Genomic DNA, 14,974 nt, shown 5'->3' on the forward strand with positions numbered 1-14,974 from the left:
ATTTTTGCAGTATAAAATAAATTTTTTTTCAAATAAAAATTGTAAAAATAGAAATAATAACATTAACATTCATGCTGAATTCAAAATATTCAATAATATATTATTTTACTGGCGTTCCATTACCATCTCGCCACTTAGTACACAAATACATTTTTAAATGTGGCTTCAGTGAAGTCAGTAATATTCGTGAATGTGGAAAACAAAGTTAAGCAGTAAAATACAGTGAAGATCAATACTATATTACCATTTCTTGGAAAATGGCTCTGCTACAAAAAAGCTTCTAAGAACTTAGTTTGCAATACTTTTTAATAGGGCAATATTTTCCCCATTATTATAAGGTCATTGATGATGAGATGTCAAAAGTAGTCATCATTCTATGTCCCAAAAAACATTAAAAATCAAACATGGAATGGCAGTTATTCTGAAATATTTCTTTTTTAAAAAATCCTACTTACTCTTCCTAAAATCATCTCTCTCTCTCTTTCTCTTTCTCTCTCTCTCTCTCTCTCTCACACACACACACACACAGTGACTTATTTCACCAACTATGGGGTACAATAATTCCTCCTAGAAAGACAGAATGAATGATTAATTTATCCTCTTTTACTACGAATTTTCAGCACAATGGATTATTTTAGTAGTCACCTCTATTAATAGCATTTAAGTGATTTTTTCACATCTTTTAGAAGGATTCATGAGTTATTTTTTCAAAATATTACAATTAGTTATGATCCTTTCTATTTTTATTTTAGATAATCTCAAATTTAGCTAGTGGAATCCTCAAGCCAGCTCATAGATATTTGCCCAAATTTTCTTATTATTTGTGTTTTTATTTCAGTTCTTACAAAATGTGTCTGCTAGTGATGTGCAATAAGTCATTTCTCCAAAGAATTTTCTAGTTTTCTTTGGTGAAACTAATATGTTTATATTACTATGATTATTACTATGAAAGTCTCATTTCTTCTTACCAATTTCAGTATAGCTATACATATGGATACATGTGTGGGTGTGGCTGGATATACACATACAGATATGTGGATGTGGATAAAACATATTTACATTTATATTAAAATACACAATTTTGGGGAGTCTGGGTGGCTCAGAGGGTTAAGCCTCTGCCTTCAGCTCAGGTCCTGATCTCAGGATCCTGGGATCAAGCCCCACATCGTGCTTTCTGCTCAGCAGGGAGCCTGCTTCCCCAGCTCTCTCTGCCTGCCTCTCTGCCTACTTGTGATCTCTCTGTCAAATTAAATAAAATCTTTTTAAAAAAGTTTAAAATACACAATTTTATATATATGCCAAATGTGAATGAAATCTATTTTATGTCCATCCACTGAAATATGCAAATGTGTGCACTGACACCAGTAAAAAGATGATCAGTTGATACTCTGCCCCTAGATTTTTTTCATGTAACAATATATCCTTAAAATCATTCCATAATAGTATATGGAGACTTTACTCATTTTTAAAAAGATTTTATTTATTTATTTGACAGAGAGAGATTACAAGTAGGCAGAGAGGCAGGCAGAGAGAAGGGAAGCAGGCTCCCTGCTGAGCAGAGAGCCTGATGCTGGGCTGGATCCCAGGACCCTGGGGTCATGACCCGAGCCGAAGGCAGAGGCTTTAACCCACTAAGCCACCCAGGCGCTCCCTAATTTTTTTTTAAAATACATTCAGTTTTATTGCGTGGATATTCCTCAGTATTTGATCATCCTTTGTTGATAGGCATGGATAATTTCCAAATTGCTAATATTAAAAATAATGCCACTATGAATAACGTTTGCATACATTGTTTTGTTTTTTGTTAAGGCATTTGCTTAGATTTCTAGAATTGGCAAATGCATATCTAACATAATAATATGTTGACAAATCAACTTACACAGCATTGTGCCATTTTGCACATTACCCAGCAATATATGAATGTTTTTAATGTTGTCTTGCTAATAGCCCAATGTGGGGCTCGATCTCAGGACCCTGGGATCGTGACCTGAGCGGAAGGCAGACGCTTAACAACTGAGCCACCCAGGCGCCCCTGACTATAAAATGATTTAAGAAAAGACAGAAACAATTCTATTTGAGAAAATTTTCACATATATACTATTTTCAGTAATATTTCTTTCATGCGATGGGTCTGAATTTACATATAGTCTGATTCCTATTAAGCATAAAACATTTTCTCTTTCATTTTTGGGCTGGTTTCTCAGAATTCACTTATTTGACATAGACTTTATTTTTGATTTGAAAGACAATTTCCCTGCTTGTAGACAGCTGTAGTGACATTTGTGCTGTTTCTTTTTCCAGCACACTAAAAAATGTTTCATTGTCTTCTACATTCTATTTTTTTTGTGACAGAAAGTTAGCTATCAATGGTAATTTTGATCTGTTGTGTATAATCATTTTTTTCTCTAGCTGTTTCTAAGATTTTCTTTCCATTTTTGTTTTTGATCATTTTGAACATGATATTCTGGGGATGCTTTTTATATTTATTCTGCTGTGGTTTGCTATATAATTTCTGTACACATAGTTGGGATTTTTTGTTTCTCTTAATAAAATTTTGAAAAATGGTGGCCCACAATTGTCAAATGTTTTTCTGCCCTATTTTCATTTTCTTCTCTTTCTGGGACTTGGATACACAGGGGTTAGACTACTTGATATTGTTGGACGGTCTTTAAAGGGGTCATTCATGTTTTTCAAACTTTCTTTCTGTGCTTCCATTTGGACAATTCCTATTGATTTGTCTTTATTCCTATTGATATTTTCTTTTATTGTGTTTACTGTACTGTTTATCCAGTTCACCGAGGTATGGTATGAATGTGTATGTGTGTGTGTTTGGTATTATATTTTTCACTTCTAAGATTTCTATTCTATATTTTCATGACAATGTCCATACAGCTGCGAAGCTATCCCATCTGCTGACTCATTTCAATTTTTCCTTGGAGATTTTCTAACATATTTATCATAATAATTTAAATTTATTTCCTACTAATTATAACACCTTGGTTAGTGATTTTGGACTTTTTGTATCGACCCTGTAGCTCTTTATGTACATCAGATTTTCTTGTAATTTCATACGCCTACTAATTTTTCATTTCAAACTGGAAACTGTCGATCATACATTGTAGGGAAAGTCTGAAGACTTTAATCTTCTAAGAAGTTTTAAATTTGGGGGGCACCTGGGTGGCTCAGTGCGTTAAGCCTCTGCCTTTGGCTCAGGTCATGATCCCAGGGTCCTGGGATTGAGCCCCACATCGGGCTCCCTGCTCAGCAGGGAACCTGCTTCCCCCCCTCTCTCTCTGCCTGCCTCCCTGCCTGCTTGTGACCTCTCTCTCTGTGTCAAATAAATTTAAAAAAAAAAGAAGTTTTAAATTTTGCTCCAGTAAACAGATAAACTACTGTAAGATCATCTTGATGTTATGGATGATTGTTTTAGAATCTAATGTGAGAACTGTCCTTCATTACAGAATCTGATCCTAATTTCAGACATGGGGCCTTTCTTTAGTTTTATTCACAAGTCTGAGGTGTTTACCAAGTACCTCTGACATAGCAAGATTACAGCCTTAAACGCCGTATCACCAAGGGCAGGCAGGTGATGAAATCTCTGCTGAGAATTTTTAGTCTTCTGCCTGTAGTATTTCCCTGGGCTGCTTGGAGTCTTTCCCCATAGAACTGCAGGTCTGGTAGGGAGCAAGCATATGTGGTATGTTTCTAATCAGATCTGGGACTCCTACCTTTGTGGCTCCATACTTTTCAATTGCTTTTGCTGTCTCAAACTGTAATCTCTGACTCCTCAGCCCTAAGGGACTACTTTCCCCTTGAGCCTCACCTCAGAAACATCCTGAAAGTAAGTAGAACAGTACTTTTAGAAACAAAGCTGAATGAATGTGGATTTCACCTGTCCTGTTTACCTTCTCTCAAAGGTCATAGTCCCTTCAGACTCTGCTACCTTCAAACAATTTTGTTTTTTGTTTCTGAGTTTATAATTGTTATCAGCAGAGAGAATGGTTACTCCAGTAACAGTTTTTCTACCATAATATAAACTGGGATGCAAAACCATCCTTACTGGGGCGCCTGGGTGGCTCAGTGGATTAAGCCGCTGCCTTCGGCTCAGGTCATGATCTCAGGGTCCTGGGATCGAGCCCGCATCAGGCTCTCTGCTCCGCTGGGAGCCTGCTTCCTCCTCTCTCTCTGCCTGCCTCTCTGCCTACTTGTGATCTCTCTGTCAAATAAATAAATAAAATCTTTAAAAAAAAAAAACCATCCCTATTAACTATATTACTACTCATTTTTTGACACACAACATTTTAAACTCTCAAGAATGACCCCTGACTAGGAGATTTAAAGTTTACAACGGTGGAAGGAAAAAAAAAAGTCTACACATTTTCTGAAATAGACAAAACCCGTGTATACGTCCTGGCCATTACTTTCCTGAAAACGGAGAATCTCTTACTGTTGACAGCTATAACAAGGATAAAATAATAGTCTTAGTTGTTCTCTCACCAGAGAAGATACACAAGTTTGTGGATCCCATCACAGTAGCACTCTGGGTGCTCTGCAGAGCACTCTGACTGCTCCTGACAAAACAGCCGCATTTCAGAGATGAACTGCTCCCTAGTGGGGCTATCAGTGGAATAGAGATTAGGGGTCTTCCCCTCTTCTTCTTTCTGCCCCAAACTCTGTAAAGCCTGCTTTATTCATGTGTGATTCTGGAAGAGTACATACTTAGGGAAACCCAGGTGATGACTGAGGTTAAATTTCTGCCAGTTTGGTAGAATGGGAGCCTGTATCAATGTTAATTTGTTCAAGTTAAATAATAAAGTATATTTATGCAGACAACAGTTCCTCGACTGAGATTTGTAACTGGTGCATTTCTGGAAAGGATGACACAATAAACATTCTAAAGTATCTCAGCCTAAATAAACTAAATTAGCTGATGAGGGGAAAGTTATTGTTGAGTCATTCGTGTGGTATGTACGTTTGCAGTTATATAAAATCGTTTTGGACAGATACATTACATAAATACTAGAGGCCAGAGGAAGAACATAAACTAGAAATGAAGGAAATAAAATCTGTCTTAAGCATGGACGGTATATGAAGTCCTTAGCCAGCTATTTTTTAATGTATTACCAGGGATAGGTAGGGGATAGTGAATAGGATAGGAAATATGATGTAGGGAAGAGGAGATTAAGACAAATTCCTGAATTTTAAAATGTTGCATCTAGCCAACTTGGCTGTTATATACACAATGTTTCTGTTTAAACTTTGTAGTACATAAGTATGTAATTTGAAGAGATCTGAAGAACACAAAACAGTTTTTTTTTTTTTTTAAAGATTTTATTTATTTATTTGACAGAGAGATATCACAAGTAGACAGAGAGGCAGGCAGAGAGAGTGAGAGGGAAGCAGGCTCCCCGCGGAGCAGAGAGCCGGATGCGGGGCTCGATCCCAGGACCCCGAGATCATGACCTGAGCCGAAGGCAGCGGCCCAAACCACTGAGCCACCCAGGCGCCCCCACAAAACAGTTTATAGATCGATTCTAAGCATTAAGAACAAACCAGGGGAAATGAGGAGCACTAAGGGCAAAATCTTGGTAACTGAGCTTCACTTAAGCAGCAGTTGAACATTAAAAAAAACAAATAAATAAAAATCAATCCGAATTATTATTTATGAAATCTATTCGATTTGTATCTTTACTTTCTGCAGGATCTGGCCATAATGAGTAGATTTTCCACCTTAGTTAAAAATGCAATAAGATTCTGCAGTTATAAATCAGGTTGACATTTGACATATGATGCCATAGGGTAGCCTGGTCCAAACCACTTCTAGGTCATACATATGAACTATGTTAATGACCAAAGAATTTCAGTGCAATTTACATGTCATATTAACCATTCCATGAAAACAATTTAAAGGTGGATTGAGTTTGGCAAATGAATTTGTTTTTTCAAGTGTTTCCTTTCATTTTGGAATGAAATGATGCAAAAGGAAAGGCAAGTACACACAAAAAATTCTCTTATGCCTCCTTGTTTCATAAGGATTTGATTAGTCTAGAAGAAGATGGTCTAGAAGTAGAGGAAGGTAATGGTTTTGAATGCATTTTCTAGTATTTTTATGGCGAGATTACAATTACTTATTTACTATCACTTTATTCTCTAGTATAAAGCAGTTAAATCCAGAAGTTTTCTTACAGTTTTGCTTATCACAAATTGTTTCTTTAAACAAACACCGATTTTTGTATTAAATATTTCTTGTGTACTTAATATATGTTAGCTAATCTTACTGATTAATCTCAAAATTTTAAAAAAGATTTATGTATTTTGAGAGAGTGTGCGCGTATGTACACGCGAGTCCAGGGAGGACAGAGAGAGAGGGAGAAAAGCCTCAAGCAGACTCCCTGCTGAGTGTAGAGCTCCTCCTTGGACTGGATCCATAGGCCTTCAGATCATAACCTCAGCTGAAACCAAGAATCCCCAGCTTGACCTACTGAGCCACCCAGGAGTCCCTGTCTTGTAGTTAAGTTATTTGATATTTCCTCATAAAACAGGGCATCATGTAATAGAGGATAATGATAAAGTTTTAAGAATTAGAGAAGAAGATATTGGAGTAAGGAAAGCAGAAAGGACTGAATGTTTAGTGTGGGCCTAACACATTAAGAAAAGAAAAACAAAGGCAATAGGATATCAAACTTTGTCAGTTACTGTAAATTAGAAAAGAGGAGTCAAAGATGCCAGAGAAAAGAACGAGTGTATAGGGTCATGATTATGTGAAAAAGAATAGTTTAGGAAGCTTTACTGAACAGAAGTTATTACCCACGGTATACTGGCATTTTTGTGCATGGTATGATTTTGAGCATAGGATATTTGCTATGTTTAATAATCCTGGAGCTGTGCACACAGGCTAATGGAAAAAAATAACCACCTTATTTGATATGAATCCAGTGCAGAGTCAACCTGCAGTGAGAACAAAGATAAGGATCAAGCTAATCGTTAAATGCTAAGAGAAAAATGCCTCGCCCAGGCTAGCTTTTGAATACTTAATGTGTTGAAGACTATGGAAAGTTTAAGCAAGGCCTTTCCTTAGAGGCTCCTCTGTTAAAGTGTGGTCAGAAGAATGTTACCTAGCAAGAAGATGGCACTTGAAGAGTAAACTGAGATCCTCTGTGGAGGGCCTCGGATGTGTGAAAGATAGGTTGCACTACTCTAGTCGCTTAGTTGGAATGTTTCTGACTAGATTTTTAAAATTTCTCCTTGGTGAGATAAATATTTACCCTCATAGCAAGCTCAATCTTTAATGTATGCAAATTTATATTTGGAGGGAAGGTAGTGATGATACATGTGCTGGAGGATGTCTAGATGGTTTACTGGGCAAAGGTGTTTCTGAGTAGAGTGAGCCATAGATGAGAGTTACTTCCCATAAATGAACAATGTGTTTTTATAACCAGCTTGTACTTGTCAATATTGACTCAACTTCCACACAGCTCCATGATGCTGAAGCAGAACTGGATCTAGCAAAATGTGGCAACTTTGTAAATTCATCCTCTGCCATCTACTTGATTTCTTCCCATCTTCCCTACCTGTTGTGATCTCTTTTATCTATTCTGTGGGAAGACAACCTTGATTTTCAAATTCTCACTTCATCTTGAATCTTTGTCTGTCTGATACCTTAAGAAAAAGCATTTGTGTTTTATCATCATGCATTTGTATCCTTTTTTTTTTCTTTCTGTATTGGTTGACTCAGGACTATTTCAATTGCCATATCTGCCTTGTCAATATCAAGATGTCATTTCAAACCATGTGAATATTATAAGGATATATAAAACCCAATACAGATTGTGCAACATGATTTTTTAAGCTCTATAGTATGATGACTTCATGTATATACATCTTATGAAATGAATACCACACTTAAGTTAATTCACACATGGACCTCCTCATAGTTTTCCTTATTTGTGTGTCTGTGTGTGGGGGGATGGAGAACCCTTAAGATCTATTCTCTTAACAAATTTCAAGGATGTAATACAGTATTTTTAACCTTAATCCCACTGCAACACAGTAGACCCCAGAACTTATCACATAACCAAAAGTTTACATCCTTTGACTATACGATTTTTTTCATATACAATTTGCCAGTCGTAACTTAATAAAACTGGGAAAATGTTAAATAAATAAGTAAATAAAAAGACAAGGAAAAATTTTTTTTTAAATATTTTGAAGTATATGTTTTTTTGTTTTTTTTTTCCCTTTTTATTTATTTTTTTTTTCAGCGTAACAGTATTCATTCTTTTTGCACAACACCCAGTGCTCCATGCAAAACGTGCCCTCCCCATCACCCACCACCTGTTCCCCCAACCTCCCACCCCTGACCCTTCAAAACCCTCAGGTTGTTTTTCAGAGTCCATAGTCTCTTATGGTTCGCCTCCCCTCCCCAATGTCCATAGCCCGCTCCCCCTCTCCCAATCCCACCTCCCCCCAGCAAGGAAAATTTTAAAAATATAGAAATGTTGTTGTTTAAAGGACTGTAGATTATGTATGTTAGCTTCTATGATGCTGGTAAGTAGGAACAATTAAGAAGTTTCTTTTTCTTTTTTTTTTTCATATTATATTATAATAACAGTTTTTTTTTTTTCCATTTTATTTATTTTTTCAGCGTAACAGTATTCATTATTTTTGCACAACACCCAGTGCTCCATGCAAAACGTGCCGTCCCCATTACCCACCACCTGTTCCCCCAACCTCCCAGCCCTGACCCTTCAAAACCCTCAGGTTGTTTTTCAGAGTCCATAGTCTAATTAAGAAGTTTCTACCCATAGTATCATCCAGTGTATTCATTCCCAGCATATTACTGTTCCCAAAGGGGAAGATTTTTCAGTATAATATCCCACCTCAAACTATTTTTCATACAAAATGTGATTTGTCACCTTAACACCAGCAAGTACCTTGAGAAGAACAAACTCCTTACACAGATACATAGAGCTCTGGGGTTAAGAAAACATGCAGGATGGCACATACAAACAGCCAATATCTTTCAGTACCTTAGTGAAAATCAGTACATAAATCCTAGCGGTATGGCAAAAGATGCTTATTGCTAACAAGAAAACCGGAATGGATTTAATTCTTCTATCTTATACCATAGAAGTTGAAGAGAGATATATTACTTAAGCAAGAGACATAAAATATTTCATTCAAGACCACCCAGCTGGTAATTTGATTGAGCTAATCTATGAAGCTAGGTATCTTTACTAACTGTATTCAAAAATTTATTTCGAAGGAAGACAATTTGGCAGAAAATGGTGAGGGTATAAGAGAATATCAAGAGAAGCAGAATGAAGAGGGGTGCAAACCACTCTGTGGCAGAGTTTTGTCTTACCCATATGTTGTAGAGTTCTTTCTGGTTTCTAATGAGGAGGGGGGGAGAGGGGATAATATATATATATAAATATATATATATATATATATAAGATAATATAATCTTGCTACTGTTTTCATTGTGTATGTTTGAAACTAAGTCATTTCATTGTTTTACAGAATCATGATTAATGATCTAGATAATTATTGTTCTTTACTAAAAGCTTAAACCATCTCCATCTTTTATCTTTAAGAAATGTCTGCTGAATAAGATGGAATGAGGGAGTCCACCTGATAGTCATGACTAGCTGTGTGCTGTGGGAAATATTAGGTAAGTAACTCTTCTTCAAAATGCTGCTTTAATAAGCTTTTTTTTTTTTCCTGTTACTATCTGCTACGTATCACATAGTCATGAACTTTTAGATGATTTTCTTTCCCAAAAGTTCTCTGGTAAGTAGATATTAGAAATTAGAAAACATTTCCCCATAGTAGTAATGTCATTAAGAGAATTCATGTTTTCAAACCAACTCCCAAATCATTACTTACTCTAAAGCGTAGTAATAAAACATAATAGAAAACAACTCTCAGGCAATATTCCGAATTAGACAAAACAGAAAACAATAAAATCTAGTAAGAAGTAATTTATCTCGATGCTGATATGCAATGATTAGCATGACCCTAATGAAAAGAAAAGAAGAAAGTAGAAGAAAACATTTTTACATTTACAGAAGGAGACTTTGGGCATTTTTAAAGGCTTTAATGTGTTGTTGTTGTTCTTGTTCTTGTTAATTATCTCCTTTTATTGATTCACGTTTTAAAATTTTGAGAACATTATCTGCTCATTTTATGTCGTGTTGTTGTAGGAGGAATTTCATAGAATTTTTTTGACTGTTCTGGCATGATTGAGATTATCAAGGGATCCATATCAATGCCCTCAAAATAGAGATAACATCTGTAACTGAATCACAGAGAAGAGTGAGCTGAACAAATATTTTTACATTTTGTAACAAATAGTGATGGTATTTTTATACTAGCCATTTTCTTCTTATCTGCTCCTAAATCTTTCCTAATTAGAATGGCAAGTCAATTGTGGGAAGGGTAAACAATACAACAGCAACTATTAAACTTTGAAGTTTAGCAACAGGAAACTGAACTGTAAATTGCTCTTGATCTCTCAGGTTGCTGGTGTAACGTATTTCAGTGAACAAACACTAAGTATCAACAAAACATTTGCAAATTAGACTCTTAAAGATTTTAAAAACTGATTATCATATTTCTAACGACTAATATTCCAAGGAGTGTTCTATAGAGTTCTGTGGCCAAAACACCTTTCCATGAGTCATATCACTCTTTCATGGAATTTTGGAAAATTTTGAAGGTTTTGTTTTGTTTTCTCATACATCAGACAAATGCCAGTAAAGAGAAGAAGACGTGCCCACTTCCAACTGACAGAATTATGATGGGCCTTCAGAAACAGAATTCTGGCAATAGTGAGGGAAATCTAAAACTCCTCCCTCATCAACAGAACCTAGGAAGGGGGACCACTGGGAAACACAGGCTAGAGTGGGAAGAATCCTAAGAGGAAGGAGCTTGAGAAAGGATGCTTTACATTTAAAGCCAGGAGTGTCAAGACCTATGTTTACTCCACAGCTTTGCATGCATGCATGAAACTGACTTGAATCGTCATAGAAAGGGCTTTGAACATTGAAATATAGCTTAAAAGTCAATGTTCTGATTTCAGACATGGAATTATAAAACAAGGATGGGCCAAGATAGTACTGCAAAGGTAAACTAAATAGACATCAGAAGCAAAGCCAGCAGAAATAGGTAAAGACAATTTGTCTTAACCTAACCTGACAACTGCCTGCTAAAACAACAAAAATCAATATTATCTAGAAGTTGCAAACAAGACCCAGAATCACATAACGTTTCAAATGACAAAGATGCATACCAAAATATTTTAATATACACAGAAAAAGGAAAAACCTAAATGATTTTCAACTGAAAAGGTAATCAATGAATGCCAATCTCAACAGATCAAATGTTGGAATTATAATGCAAAAGCTGAAAAAAAGTTTTAAAAGACAGAATTTTAGGAACCAGTAGAACAATATCAAAAATTCTAATATTCACGTGATAGGAATCCGAGAAGGAGAAGACAGACTGCAGCAGACAAAAACAAGTTAATATCTGAAAAAGTCCCAAATTTAGTTAAAAATAAAAATTGACATATTCGAAAACACAGCCAACCCCACATGTGATCAAGTTAAAGAAATCCAAACCAAGTAACATCATAATCAAATATCTGAAACCAAAAATAAAGAAAAAAATCTTGTTAGCATTCAGATAAAAGCAACTCATTACATATAGGGAAACTGCTTAGAATAATTTAGCAGATTTTGATCAAAAGCCATTGAGTTAAGAAAACAGTGGAAAAACATTTTTTCAAGTACTGTAACAAAAGAATCATAGTCTTGAATCTTGTATTCAGTAAAATATCTTTCAGAAGTATAGGTAAAATAAAGCACCTCAAATGAAGGAAAAATCGTGTTTATATTAATACTTTAAAAGAAATGCTGGGGCGCCTGGGTGGCTCAGTGGGTTAAAGCCTCTGCCTTGGTCTCAGGTCATGATAAGGGTCCTGGGATGGAGCCCTGCATCTGGCTCTCTGCTCAGCAGGGAGCCTGCTTCCCCCTTCTCTCTCTGCCTGCCTCTCTGCCTACTTGTGATCTCTGTCTGTCAAATAAATAACTAAAACTTAAAAATAAAATAAAAGCTACGGGGATGTCCTCATGTAGATGGAAGTTGATAGCAGAGGACATCCTGGAATGCCAGGAATGAATAAAAAAAAAGCCATCGATTTTAAATTACTGGGTGAATAAATTATTTCTCAACGCTAAAGTTTGTAAAAAAAAATGGATCTGTTGAAGACAAAATGATATCATCTGATGGGATTTTCAATGTACATAGTTGTAATAGATCTGAAAAGTGCACTGTAATGGGAATAGATACAGGGACCTCTATCTTGGAAAATTTGTATGTTTTATTTGAAGTAATGAAATATTGATTTTGAGTAGGATATATAATGTTTAAAGAAGTATTAAATCTCCTAAAACAGCAACAAAAACATTTTAACAATACATACTCAAAGTATTAAAGGATAAATTAAAATGGAATTCTGAAAAAATATACAGTATTTCAAAACAATAGAAGTGGACACAGTAGTGGAAATAGGAACAAATTCCAAACAAGATGATGATAATATTAATATTAATAATAACCATATTAATTATTACATTAAGTGTTCTAGACAAAAGAATGGTCTAAACATTTAATACGTCAGAGATTGTCATACTGGAAGTCAATAATTTAAGTGTCACTTAGAAATTGAAAATGAAGCCAAATAAATTCAGACAGTTAAATGAAAGGAAATAAGTAGGAAAAGAACAAATAAGTATAGTATTCCATTGTGTATATATAACACATCTTCTTTATCCATTCATCTGTTGATGGACATCTAGGTTCTTTCCATAGTTTGGCTATTGTAGACATTGCTGCTATAAACATTCGGGTACACGTGCCCCTTTGGATCACTATGTTTGTATCTTTAGGGTAAATCGAAAGAAATGAAATCTTGCAATTTGCAACGACGTGGATGGAACTAGAGCATATCATGCTTAGTGAAATAAGTCAATCGGAGAAAGACAACTATCATATGATCTCCCTGATATGAGGACATGGAGAAGCAACATGGGGGGTTAGGGGGATAGGAGAAGAATCAATGAAACAAGATGGGATTGGGAGGGAGACAAACCATAAATGACCCTTAATCTCACAAAACAAACTGGGGGTTGCTGGGGGGAGGTGGGATTGGGAGAGGGGGAGGGGGCTATGGACATTGGGGAGGGTATGTGCTATCGTGAGTGCTGTGAAGTGTGTAAACCTGGCGATTCACAGACCTGTACCCCTGCGGATAAAAATACATTATATGTTTATTAAAAAAATAAAAATTTGGAAGGGGAGGCGAACCATAAGAGACGATGGACTCTGAAAAACAACCTGAGGGTTTTGAAGGGACGGGGTGGGAGATTGGGGGAACAGGTGGTGGGTAATAGGGAGGGCACATATTGCATGGAGCACTGGGTGTTGTGCAAAAACAATGAATACTGTTACGCTGAAAAAATAAATAAAAAGAAAAAAAAAGAACAAATAAGTAAAATTGTAAAAAGAAAAATGATAGACAAAATAATGAAAAATACCGCTTTTCAAAATGATCAATAAAATTGAAAAACCTGAAGCAATATTGATTAAATAAATAAATAAAGAGTTAACAAAATCAATATCTAAACTAAAAAAGGAGTTATCACTAATGAACCTATAGACCTTAAGAAGCTAATAAAAATAATGGGGTGAGTGGTGCCTGGGTGGCTCAGTGGGTTAAGCCTCTGCCTTCAGCTCAGGTCATGGTCTCAGGGTCCTGGGATCGAGCCCCACATCGGGCTCTCTGCTCAGCAGGGAGCCCGCATCCTCCTCTCTCTGCCTGCCTCTCTGCCTACTTGTGGTCTCTGTCAAATAAATAAAGAAAATCTTAAAAAAAAAAAAACCAATGGGATGATTAAACAAATGTATAAATATAGTAAAAGAAATATAAGGCATTTAGATTGGAAAGGACAATATTAAATTATCCCTATTGACAGATAACATAATTATCTATGCAGAAAATCCCATGACTCTGCAAAAAAGCTCTTTAAACTAATGAGTTAATTTAACAAGATAAATATATAAATATCAACCATATTTTTATATAGTAACAATAAAATGTTGGAACCAGTATTTAAAATATCAGTACCACTGATAATAACTCCAGGGAAAATGAAATACTTAGATATAACCTAATAAAATGTGTGTGGTACCCATGTGGCAAAAACTATAAAATGTTGATGAGAAATCAAATATGACATAAATAAAGAGATGTCATATGTTCATGGGTAGGAAGATTTATATAATTAAGATTTTAATTCTTCCTAGTTGGATCTTTGGATTTAATACAATCCAAATTAAAAAACAAAAAAGTGGAAAGGCTAATGTAGATACTGACGAACTCTTTGCAAAATTTATATAAAAATGCAAAATGTATAGGGGTGTCTGGGTGGCTCAGTCCATCAAACATCTGACTCTTGATTTTTGCCTCAGGTCATGATCTCAGGCTAGTGAGATCTAGCCCTGTATCAGGCTCTGTGCTGGGCATAGAGCCTGCTTAGGATTCTTTCTTCTCCCCATGCCCCTTCCCTGCTCTGAAAAATAATAATAATGAAAAAATAAAATAAAGGAGTTGTCATTTTTTTAAAAAGAGCAAAATGGATAGCCAAAAATGAGTGAAACAATAATGAGTAGCTAAGAATTCTGGAAAATATATCAATTTGGAGGACTCACACCACCTGATTTCAAAATTTATTATAAAGCTGAAGTGGCTATGATAGGATGATGTTAGTTAAAGAATAGACATGCAGGTCAACGAAACAGAATATATAATCCAGACATGTACCTGTACAAACATATCAGCTGATTCTTGGCAAAAGTACAATAGTAAATCAATAGCAAAGAGGCAGTCTTTTCAACAAATAGTTTGGAA

At 35.6% G+C, this 14,974-nt stretch overlaps 1 protein-coding gene across 1 annotated transcript in view; it reads right to left on the reverse strand.

Annotated features, from left to right (window-relative positions):
• LOC123933489 (transport and Golgi organization protein 1 homolog) overlaps positions 1-14,974 on the reverse strand; it is a 121,749-nt gene that overhangs the window by 69,055 nt on the left and 37,720 nt on the right. The window lies entirely within an intron of this gene.

The sequence above is a fragment of the Meles meles genome, chromosome 21 (assembly GCF_922984935.1).
Source record: "Meles meles chromosome 21, mMelMel3.1 paternal haplotype, whole genome shotgun sequence".
NCBI lineage: Eukaryota > Metazoa > Chordata > Mammalia > Carnivora > Mustelidae > Meles > Meles meles.